Genomic DNA, 11356 nt, shown 5'->3' with positions numbered 1-11356 from the left:
GTTTGTTTCCTAAAGGCATGTCAGACAACTACCAACCACCTGTATGTAATGCTAGCTTAATAATTGTATGTGTATATATGTGTGTGTGAATGTATGTGTATGCATGTGTGTATGCATGAATGTGTGTGTATAAGTGTATGTGCATGTGAGTGTGTGTACATGTGTATGTGTGTGACTGTGTGTATACGTGTATGTGTGTATATGTATATATGTGTGTATTATGTGTATGTATAAAAGTATGTGTGTGCGTGTATATGTGAGTATGTATGTGTGTATGTGCATGTATGTATGTGTGCATATGTGTATGTATGTGTGTGTATGTGTGTGTATGTGTGTGGGTGTGTATGTGTGTGTGCATGCTTGCAGAAGGGTAGGAGGTATACCTATGGAGTCCAGAAGAAGGCATCAGATCCCTCTGGAACTGAGCTAACCAGTGGTTCTGAACCATGACTGCTGAAATCTAACCTCTGGTCACTGAACGCTAGTACTCAGGAAAAGCACCAAGTGCCTTTAACTGCTGAACCAGCTCTCCAACCCCAATCCATAAAGTTGTAAGAGAATTCTATTGACAGAAGCATGTCTGTTTCTCCTAAGAGGAACAGAAATAATACACAAAAGGAAACTTTTGCCCTAGAACCACAACTGCTACGAGCAAAAAATAAAATCACTCATTCGCAAACATGGATCAAGTCTATGGAAAACAAAGGCTATCTTGAAGGTGGATCAGAGCTTAGTTGGTCAAGTCAGGACCTGGAAATGCAAACTCACAGAACAGAACTGAGCTCTACTGGAGTAGCAGCATTGTGCCCCTCTGCTTCTGAGAACTGTATCACTAGAGCTTTAATAGTTACTGTTCTTGTCGCTGTCATAGAATGCCTTATAGAAGGAACTTACAGCAGAAAAGCTTTACATATTTTGGTTTGTGATGTTAGTTTATAACACTGGGGAAGGAATGTTGAATGAAAGAGCCTTCTTATGATGGGAATACATGAGAGGCTTCTTACATCTTACTAGACCAGGAATAAAGAACATGTGCCAGACAAAGAAAGCAACAATATCCAGAGGCCTTCTTCTGGTGACCTACTTCCACTACTCATGCCTTGCCTCCTAAAGTTCGATAGACTTCAAAATAGCACCACAGGATAGGGCCAAGTATTCAGAACATGACCCTATGGGGGCCAAGTCAGGTCAAAACCACAGCTCCCAGTGATTGTGTTGCCTCCCAAGTTCATATATAGCAATTAAAACGTGCCCATCTCATCTGTGAGAGTGAGGCACACCCTTATCTCACAGGCCCCCAGCTAAGGACCTAAACTTGAACTGACTGAGTCACCAGCAAACTTGAGCTAATAATAATGATAACGTCCTAGATCCATGCTTTAGTCCAGTGGGTCATAAATGTCACTTATAGGAGCCCCTAGGATGAGACAAGTGCTTTGTGTGACATAGATTGTATCTATTCTAAGACAAGTCAGCAAATGAATCCATCCCCTCCCTTCAAGTAATGTGATTTCTGTTCCCGCTTCAACCTACCTCCCATTAAAAGCGAGCACACAACTGAATGTGCGTGCACATACGCACACACACGTTCACACACAAACACACACATTCACTGCCAATTTTGCTGTGACAAACAGAATGTATTTCAAACAATTACAGATTGTAAGTATCTCTGCAAGAGACTGAGACCATTCATAAAACCCAGTACACTTTGCCCTCTGTTGTCTAGAACACTCACTCTGGAAGATCTTGGGACTGTCATCCTGAGAGGAAGTTCAAATGACATGGGAAAACCCACATATAGATGTTCCATTCAAAATCCCTCCAGGCCAGTCAATATCACCCTTCAGACATATAAATAAGGACAGTTCCAGGTGACTTGAGCCCTGGAGCTCTCAAATAACTGAGATCATAATTCATGTGTCACACCTGCAGTCTAAGTTTTACACATAGTTGTGAGCATGGTGGGTGTGGTTATGGTAAATCACCAAAGGAGTTTTTACATTAAATAGCAGCAGTAGTTGGTCAGCACCTAGGAGATTATTGTGAGGAGTAAATAAAATGTGTGTGTAAAGCTGAGGACGCAGCTATCAGCAAAATGAATGTTCAAAGTCTAGTTTTTCTGTTTATTCTCCTTTCCTCAAAATATCTAGCATAGCGCAGGAGTTTGCAAGACATGCTCTATCTAGACTTGTGGACTTGTGGTGGTAGAGGAGGGTAAGAAGAGGGTGAGATTCTAGAGAGAAGGCAATCTCACCTGCATGGCAGGAGGTTTTCAGTGTTACATAGAAGTGAAGTTCCTTCTAGTTATGGTCTATCACATTCTGAAATTGGGGAAAATCAGACTGTATTGTTTATTTGGTTCTTGATTTCTCAGTTTTCTTTGGAGAAAAATTACAAATGTTTGAATGGCTTGAGTGATAATGAATTCAGGAAATGAGAGACCGTGCCCAGCCATTGTAGGGAGTGGAAACAAAGGCTACATGTGTTCCAAATTCCAAGGCATCTCCACAGTAAGAGAGGTTGTTTCATGTTTCCCCTTGGTTCCCTGACCCTCTAGCCTACCCTGTAATCCAGTGTCATCCCTGTCATTATCTGTCTATCACTGTCACCAGGCCTTATCTTGTAAAGCCAATACTGGGAGGAAATTTTTTGTTGTTTTTATGGTATCTAATTTTTTTTCTGAAAAAAAAAACTCAATCTAGAAATTGGTGACAGGTGGACCATACTTAAGGAACAAATAAATTCATTTTTTTTAAAATACACTTTAAATTATAATATACGTTGAATCAGAAAATCACAAAGCTCTTTCCTAAGTTTTCCCATGCTTGGTCACAGTTTATTCAAGAGACATAGGGAGGGGGAAATGAACCTTGCTGGTTCCTACCCAAGAAAGCATCACTTCACATGGGAACGGTGGGGAGGGGTGAACTTACTAGTCTCATCTTATTTAGGAGGCCTTTCTTTGCACAGTCTGTGCTCAACCAGTAAGCACAAATTCTCATGCCTGTGCTTGTATCTGATAAATGGTCAATATTCCATTTTGATTTTGGAAACTCTGCCAACTCTTAGTTCCTCCTGGACAAAGGTCTTTCTGGCTCTGGTCCTTTTGTTCCTCCACTTGGGAATGTTTAATGTCTTTCTATGTTAGTTCATGTTTTACTTACTTTTCCATTATTATAACAAAATATCCTAAATAAATATCCTATTAGAAGAACAATTTGCTTTGGGTCATGGTTTCAAAGAGTTGCTGTGTGTGCATGATGATGGTAAAGGCATGCTGGAGTACTCCTGCCATGGTGATACTGTTCCTATGACAACAGACCAAGACATAGGGAGACCTAGGTTGGAACAGGATCCGGGCTATAACCTTAAAAGGCCCAACTCTAATAACCTACTTCTCCACCTGGGCCACTTCTCCTCCAAGGTTCCACAACCTCCCAAGTGGGCCACTAACTGGAAAATAAGTATTTAAAATGTGAACCTCCAGGAGTTACTTCAGTTTGACCATTATTGTCAATTTTCCATTACTATAGCAAAATACCTAAGACCATCAGTTTATAAGGAGAGAAGGTTAATTTGGTTCACAGGTGTGTGAGGCAGGGTTCTGATGAGGAGCTAAAGTGGTAGAGTATATATGTGGTATAAAACAGTGTTTATTAGATTGGTTTACAGAACAGGAGACAGGTAGGTCAAAAAATGACTGACTGAACATCAGAAAAGTTGAGAAGCAAGGAAATGCTCAGTCCATGGGTTAGACCCTCAATGGTCACAAACCTGGCCTAAGGCTCAGAGCTCCCTGCACAGTCACTGCTACTGAGTCAGCATTGGGAGAACTGAAGAGGCTAGAGTGTGGTATCATTGGAGAATGGCCACAGGATGCACAGCTCAGAAAGAGGAGGCAAAAGCAGGAAAGCAGGTGCCACTCTCTCCTCATGGCTGTTTGAAGTACAGCATGGAAGGTACCATCCACTCTGAGAGAGAGTCACGCCCCTCAGTTAGTGGGATCTAGGTTGGTCAGTTTTCATAGCCAATTTGGCTGATTTAAAGTTATCCAGCAGACACAGGTTGGTGAGGGCATTTGCAAAAAGTTTTAATTGAGTAAGACTAGCATCCATCGTTTTATTTCTCCTAACTTCAGATACAGCAAGACCAGCCACCTCACATTCCTGCTGCCACACTAGGACCCCTTATCACCATGCCTTCCCCACCATAATAGTCTATACCCTCAAGCTAAAGTTCAAAGTAGCAGAACCAGATGACTATGAACTGAAGTCTCTGAAAGCTTTGCACTGGGTACTTTTTCATTGCTGTCATCAAAGTGGTACTCTGATGAAAGCTTTAGGAAGGAAGTTTATTTTGGCTCAGAATTTGAGGGTATAGTCCACCATGGTACACAGTACCTCAGGATGAGACCATGTGGTAATGGAGGCATGTTCAGAAAGCTGTACCCAGGAGGCAAAGTTGGGAAAGTAACAAGCTTGGATTTCAGTATTTACTCCAAGGGTACTCTCCCCAGTGATCCAATTTCCTTCTTCTAGGCACCATCTACAAAGAGTCCATGCCTCATCCCAATAATGTGAAAACTTCAGCACACTGGTCTTTAGGAAAATAGTCAAGATTCAAGCTAGTGCCAGCCTAAATCCTTTGTGGTACCTGAAGTCTGTGCTAACAGTGACAGATCTCTATGCTCCTAAAGGTCCACAATTAAGACTTCAAAAGTTACTCATACCAACCTTCTCCCTTGCCAAGGCATGGAATTCATCTGGGCACTTTGATGCCTCCCTGTTGCCGACATTCTCATAGAACAAACTTCTGCTGCTACACGGAATTCTCTCCACATCCAAGAGGTGAGACCCATTTTGTTGTGGTTAAGCAAAGCATGTGAAATGAGATGAACATGATGAGAAGAGAAAATGTCAGCTCCTTAGAAAGCTCCGTTCCATACACACAACATGACAAACTAAATATGCAAATGCCTTTGCTCCTTGAACCAATCCTTTGGAGATGAGATTCCAAAAATATCTATAAATTGAAGCCAGAGGACATAGCTTCTGGTCATCTGAGTAACAATTTTACTGCTGAGGAAAGGGCAAACTGTAAATAATTTCTTTTCACTTAATACTAGAGATTCAAAAAAATAAGACTTTTACATTTATCTCTAAAACACTGTCCAAAAATTGCTTTGGCTCTAGGGAAAGATTTTAAATACAACCAATAAATAACAAAAGGGAAGAACACTCCAAAGACTGGTTTTTATACTTATTTTGAATTCAAGATGTGTTCTCTCAGGAGAGAAGGTTAGGGAAGAAAGAATAAATGTTAAAGTCCATAGACCTTTCCCGTTGGGACAAACTCTTGGAGATAATGGGACAGAAATGCTTGACAGGTCTCCCCAAGGAGAAAGCCAAAAAGCCCTTTAAGTAGCTGCTGAAGAAACCTAACAGCAAATTGCTAAGATTTCTCAGCCACTAACATTCTAGGAAAATGAAGCAAAATTTGCAAATAGCTAATTCTAACTCCAGGTCTTATGTTGTTCTTGTTAAATGCCAGGGAGTGGATTATAATGACAAGAAAACTTGACTACGTATAGCTATGTTTCCAGTTACACATAAATGTTTAATAGATTTGATACATATTACCTGGCATCTCTGCAACTAGTAATTTAAATAATTAATTAGACTGTCAAGCACAAAAGTACTCTCAAAATCAGTGCAATTATATAGGGCACTTCTTTGATTTTGTACCCACAAATTCTGCAAAGCCCTGGACAGTTTGTATTGAAGAAGTCTATGACATAGGATCAACACCAATAGGCCAAACATCCCCTAGACATGGAGGGAAAACCTACTAGCAAAAGCAAGATGAATCATTAAGATAACAAAAAACACAGGCTGTTGACCACCAGTGAAAGTGATAAGTTATTAAGGTATATAATTTTTAGCAAATTTCCCTTGTCCTGTAGATGCACACTGTGGAGCAGTAGGCTGCGAGAGGCAGCTGAGTACTTGGTCGAGCACAGGCCTCAAACTCCGGATAATACCCTAATGGAATGGTCAGTGTTGGCCTTGCTCCTGGGCCCTGGTTTCTTTCACTTATCCACAGCCCCTCCCAAAGAAAGGTTTGTGGCCTTATGTCACATAGCACAGGTAGCACAGATAGAGGGCGTGACTACAGGCTATGAAGCCTCAAGAGATCTCTATATTAATGAGATACCTAAAGGCCAGAGAGGACGTAGCCAATTAAGCATTCCTTCCCAGATCCTCCTCCTTGCAAAAGACATTTAACCTCAGGCCCACCCTGAGGACACAGTACAGCTTCATCCACTTTCTGTCATGACAATAAACCTTTTTAAAACCATAGACTACCTCTCACACTTGGGGCCCGCAGTGGAGAACCACAGAGGGGGCTTCCAACTAATGAGCTGCAGCCTAATCTCCCACAAGAGGACTTCTCCACGTTCCAGCCACGGAGGCCTGCCAACTCAAGAAAGCTAGCCGAGCCAGCCATGACCCAGCCAAGTGAGCTGCCTCAACCAAGAGTCTCATCCACCCTGTGGGACACTGCTAGAGCTTCTCCCCCTCACCCGTCTCAGCTGTGGGCCAGTCCAGCCTATATGTCCCCCTTCTCAGTCCCTCTGTGGCCTCCCAGCAGCACCTGGGAGCCCACAGTCTGAGACCAGCCAGTCTCCCCTCAGCCACCTCAGCCCAGAGACCCCCAACCCAGGAACTCTGCCCCCAAGGGACCTCAAACTGAAATCTCCCCACACTCCGCAGAGCGGAGTTCTGCGACTTCTCACAGCCTGACGTCTGCCCAGCGTCACATGGAGTAAACTCAGTCAAAACTCGAGCTTCTGTCCCCTGGGCTGCGGTGGCAGACTCGTGGGAACCACAACTCAGCCCAACAGAACCCACGCCCACACGCAAGCTACAGGCCCGCAGCATACAACTCTTTCCATCAAGAGGAAGAATCTAACACTTTCCCCTAACTCGGGGCTGTCTAAAACCTTACTTTGAAAGTAAAGGTAGTGAGAGGCCTGCCCTCCATCAGGACATCGAAGGAACTACCTGAAGATGCCTTGCAGCTCCACTTACTGTCTTGGAAGTGAGCTACTGTAAGGCCATGAGACCATATGGGAAAACAAAACAAACAAAAACAAAAACAACAACAACAAAAACCCAAGAACAACATGAAGCTGCTATGACTTGAATATAAAAATGCCCTGCACAGGCTCAAGTGTTAGATCACCAGCTGACACTATTGTTTGGGGAGTGTGTCAGTTATGAATTTACTGCTCTAAACAGAAACCATAACCGAGATAGGTCTTATAAAGGACAGCATTTAATTGGGGCTAGCTTACAGGTTCAGAGGTTCAGTCCAATATTACCAAGATGAAAACATAGCAGCATCCAGACAGGCATGGTACAGGAGGAGCTGAGAACTCTACATCTTCATCCAAAGGCTGCTAGCAGAATACTGGCTTCCAGGCAGCTAGGACAAGGGTCTTAAAGCCCAAATCGACAGAGACACACCTACTCCCTGGGCCACACCTTCTAATAGTGACAATTATCTGGCTGAGCATATACAAATTATCACAGGGAGGTTGTGGAACTCTTGATAATAGGTGCCTAACTGTAGGAAGTGAGTGGGTCGCTATGGGGAAAACCTTGATGTTTGTATCTTGGCCCCACTTTCTGTCTCATCTCTGCTTCTTGATCCACTAATTATTAGTAAGCAACTGTCGTATACTCTGACCACCACCAAGATGCCTGTTGCTGTGCCAAAATAAATAGTTCACCATTTAAGGTATTACTTGTCATAATAATGGAAAGATTTAAAAAATAAAAACAAATACAGTCAACTAGTACCAAGAATTGAGGTATTTGCAGGAATGTGGAATGCGTCTGATCATGTGATTCATAGGCCTTCTGAACTGAATTGAAGTTTGAAGCTGTGGACTGGAGAACTGGATGCTGTAAGGCCATCCTGGAAGACCAAAATGCCTGTAGGAAAATGGTAAGTAAAGGCTGTGCTCATGACATTTTAGAGGGGAACAAGGACTCTGTCAGGGATTACGCCAGGAGTCATTCATGTTATATTCTGGCAAAACACTCACTTGAGTTCTGTCTGTGTCCTCAAACCTGAGTGAGACTGAATTCAGAAGTCACAGACCAGTTCCTGTGTGGGGTGGCAAAGATTTCAGGGCAAGGTAGCATCTGGCTGTTCTCTACTTACTGCTCAATACTTGTTACCATTTCTAGTGATAATGAGCAGCAAGCAGGGCAGAAAAATATGAATAATGTGCAGTTTGGCACATTGCAGAAGTAACATTGTGGACAGCCCATTTGCAATTCTTAATGATATTAGTGCTACAGTTAAAGAGCAACAACAGACTTTGTATAGAGACAATAAAAATGGTGAATTACCTAGGCTGTCCTCCATAGGAAGCTCTGGGGTCCAACCTTTTAAAACACACGTGAAAGACGAGTGCCTGAAAAGATAGAAACTTTAAGATATGTTAGTGGAAAATGACCACACTAGGAGAATGCTTTTCCAGGCACATGAAAACCAAAGAGGCTGTAGAGCAAAGGACCCAGTCTATACCTTCAGCTGGCAACATAACTTGTTTATGGTGTCAGGGTAGCATTGCTTTGCAAGCATACAAGAATGAGAAGGATCATAGAGTTTCAGAAGCTGTTGAGGTTAGGTAACATATACTTTAGTTGGATTCTCTGCCTGTAACTCCTAAGTAGATTGTGTAAAAAGCTACAAAGGTGAGGTTTGTTACAATAGAGACTGAGACTGATTTTCCTGGCATTTCTAAAGTCTGGCCGTGTGATGGTTGATCTTAATAGTTGACTTGACTAAGAAATAGCTAGATTTGTAAAGCACACCACTGGTTATATCTGTGAAGGCCTATCAAGAGATAATCAGTTCATATAGTTCTAATTTAGTGAATGAACTGGTACCTTGTTGGATTTATATAACAGCATTATTCAGAGGTGGTGAGAGGAGAAGGGACCCAGTTGAGAGAATGACATTGTAAGTCCATCCTTGGAGGCTGTATCTTTCCCTGGATCTGTTCTATATTGCCTTTGTCTGGTTCCTGGCTACCATCATAATGTCAACTGCTCTGCTCTGCCATACTCTTCCCATCATGATGGGCTGAAACCTCTGAAACCTTGCATCAGAATAAATGTTTCATACCAAAAATTGTTTTTCTTGTGTGTTTGGTCAAGGTAAAGCAAAATACTAATTAACATATGCCACATGGTGGAATCCCAGAGAGTTGAGTGACAAAATGAAACAAGAGAAGCTTCCCAAAGTCAGTCATAAGAGAATGGCAAAGCTGTAGATACAGAAAAAAGAGAAGAGAAATTAATAAGTAGGTATCAAGGTAATCAAAAGTTATTAAGCCCATTATTAAAGTCAGTAATTAAAGATCCTTAGGAAACTTTAAGAATTAAACCTCAGAGCCATCCAAGCCAAGATGGAATGAGTAAATGAGCTCACACACACACAAACATACATGCACATAGATACTAATGGTTTTCCAGGGCACTGAGAAGGAAGTGGAATGTGTTTCTTGATATTTTCCAGCTACCTAACATCTGGAAATAGAGGCACACATACTGATTGAGGTTTATATGTAAACTCTGCAGACCTTCTCAGTGAGCTAGACCTCACAAACTGTATCTTTGCCAAGTGTACAACTAGACAAGCAATGGCTTTATCTCACAATTGAAGAAAATTCCACATCAGAAAAGATAAGTACAAGGGTAATGTATGGGAGATTTTACACTGAGGAAGACATGTCTCACTTCTAGGTGTCAAAACATTCTATAGGCTGTCAAATGACAAATTAATTAATGTATCAACGTCCTCAGAAACTACTATGACAGTAAAAACTGTTTCATGAGGACATAAATTTTATTTGGTAATGAAATAAAATATAATAACCACAGAAGCCTGCAGTTTCAAAACATCTGACAAATGAATTACTGTTTTCATGACAGAAATCTTCAAGGTGACAAGAAAAAAGCTGAGTATCAAGCAACTTTAATAAAATATTCTGCATATAGTAAGATGAAAATAACTTTAGATTAGAATCTTCCTTTTCTAGCGCTTGTTTCTAAATTGACTTCTTGATAAATCAACATATGTATTTGACCCTAAAATATAGCCTTCAAATATTAACCCACTAGGTTGTTCATAATTTTTAGATATTGTCACAGTTATGTTATCAAAAGCATACGATTAGCTTCTAATGATTCTATAAAAGTTTCCATAGTTGTATTCTCTCTGCTATATTTGTTCACTAATTAATTCATTTATTAGATATTTAATGCTACTTTAGGGAAAAAATTCAAGTCTTTGATATAATTAGATGAAAACAAAGTAATGACCACTTGTTTGCATGTTTTTATTCTTTCAATCTTTCTGTGCTTAAAATATAACTACTCTAACAAAAAACATCCCTAAGAAGCAAAATAGAGGCAGCATCCAGCTGTGATAATAAGACTTGAGACTGAGGCATATCAAACACGATTACAAACAAAATAACCATTTTTTGTGATACTCTGTAGTCAGAAAAAAATGATAGAAAAACAATAAAACTGTTTTCATACAAAGAAAAAGTATTGAAGAGAATTGGTTAAAATTAATTGATAAGTTGATTTTATCATGTCAATTGATAAATTGCATTTTATGGCCTTTTACAGCCTATAATCAGATGTGGTTGTGATAATATACCCAGAAATGCATTTCATAGATGAAAACACCAAATGGGAATAACAGAAGGAGACTAACAACAAAGACTAACTTCAAAACAACACAAGAATTTTCAAGGCCTTTGAAACCTCAGGAATGCCTTCTCCATTCCGGAGCATCAGATTGCTATATTCCCAAACATTTAGAATAAATGACATCCTTTATTAAAATAACAGAGAAACCAGAATAATGTGAAAAAGAACTTCTTTAATTTGCTAATGCTAACATTTCAGCAATTCTTTAGCTAGGAATATGTAAGTACAAATGGTACAAATTCCTTATTAAATAATTTTAATTAGCAATAAAATGCTTCTTCTGTGGTATTAAACAGAAAAGATAATGTAAAAAGATAATGTTGTACTCAAAGACATAGTATAATATTTTAACAACTCTATAGACAAAGTTCTTTTGGAAAGAACCTTGTGGTTATTTGGTTCATATTCAACATTTCTCAACCTTGGGATCACCTAAGACCATCAGAAGACACAGATATTTCCATTATGATTGATAACAGTAGCAAGATTACAGTTATGAAATAGCAACAAAATTAATTTTGTGTTTGGAGGTCACTACAAGATGAGGAACT

This window comes from Grammomys surdaster, unplaced genomic scaffold (genome assembly GCF_004785775.1).
Source record: "Grammomys surdaster isolate TR1022 unplaced genomic scaffold, NIH_TR_1.0 146, whole genome shotgun sequence".
NCBI lineage: Eukaryota > Metazoa > Chordata > Mammalia > Rodentia > Muridae > Grammomys > Grammomys surdaster.
Note: the sequence above shows the minus strand (reverse complement) of the source record.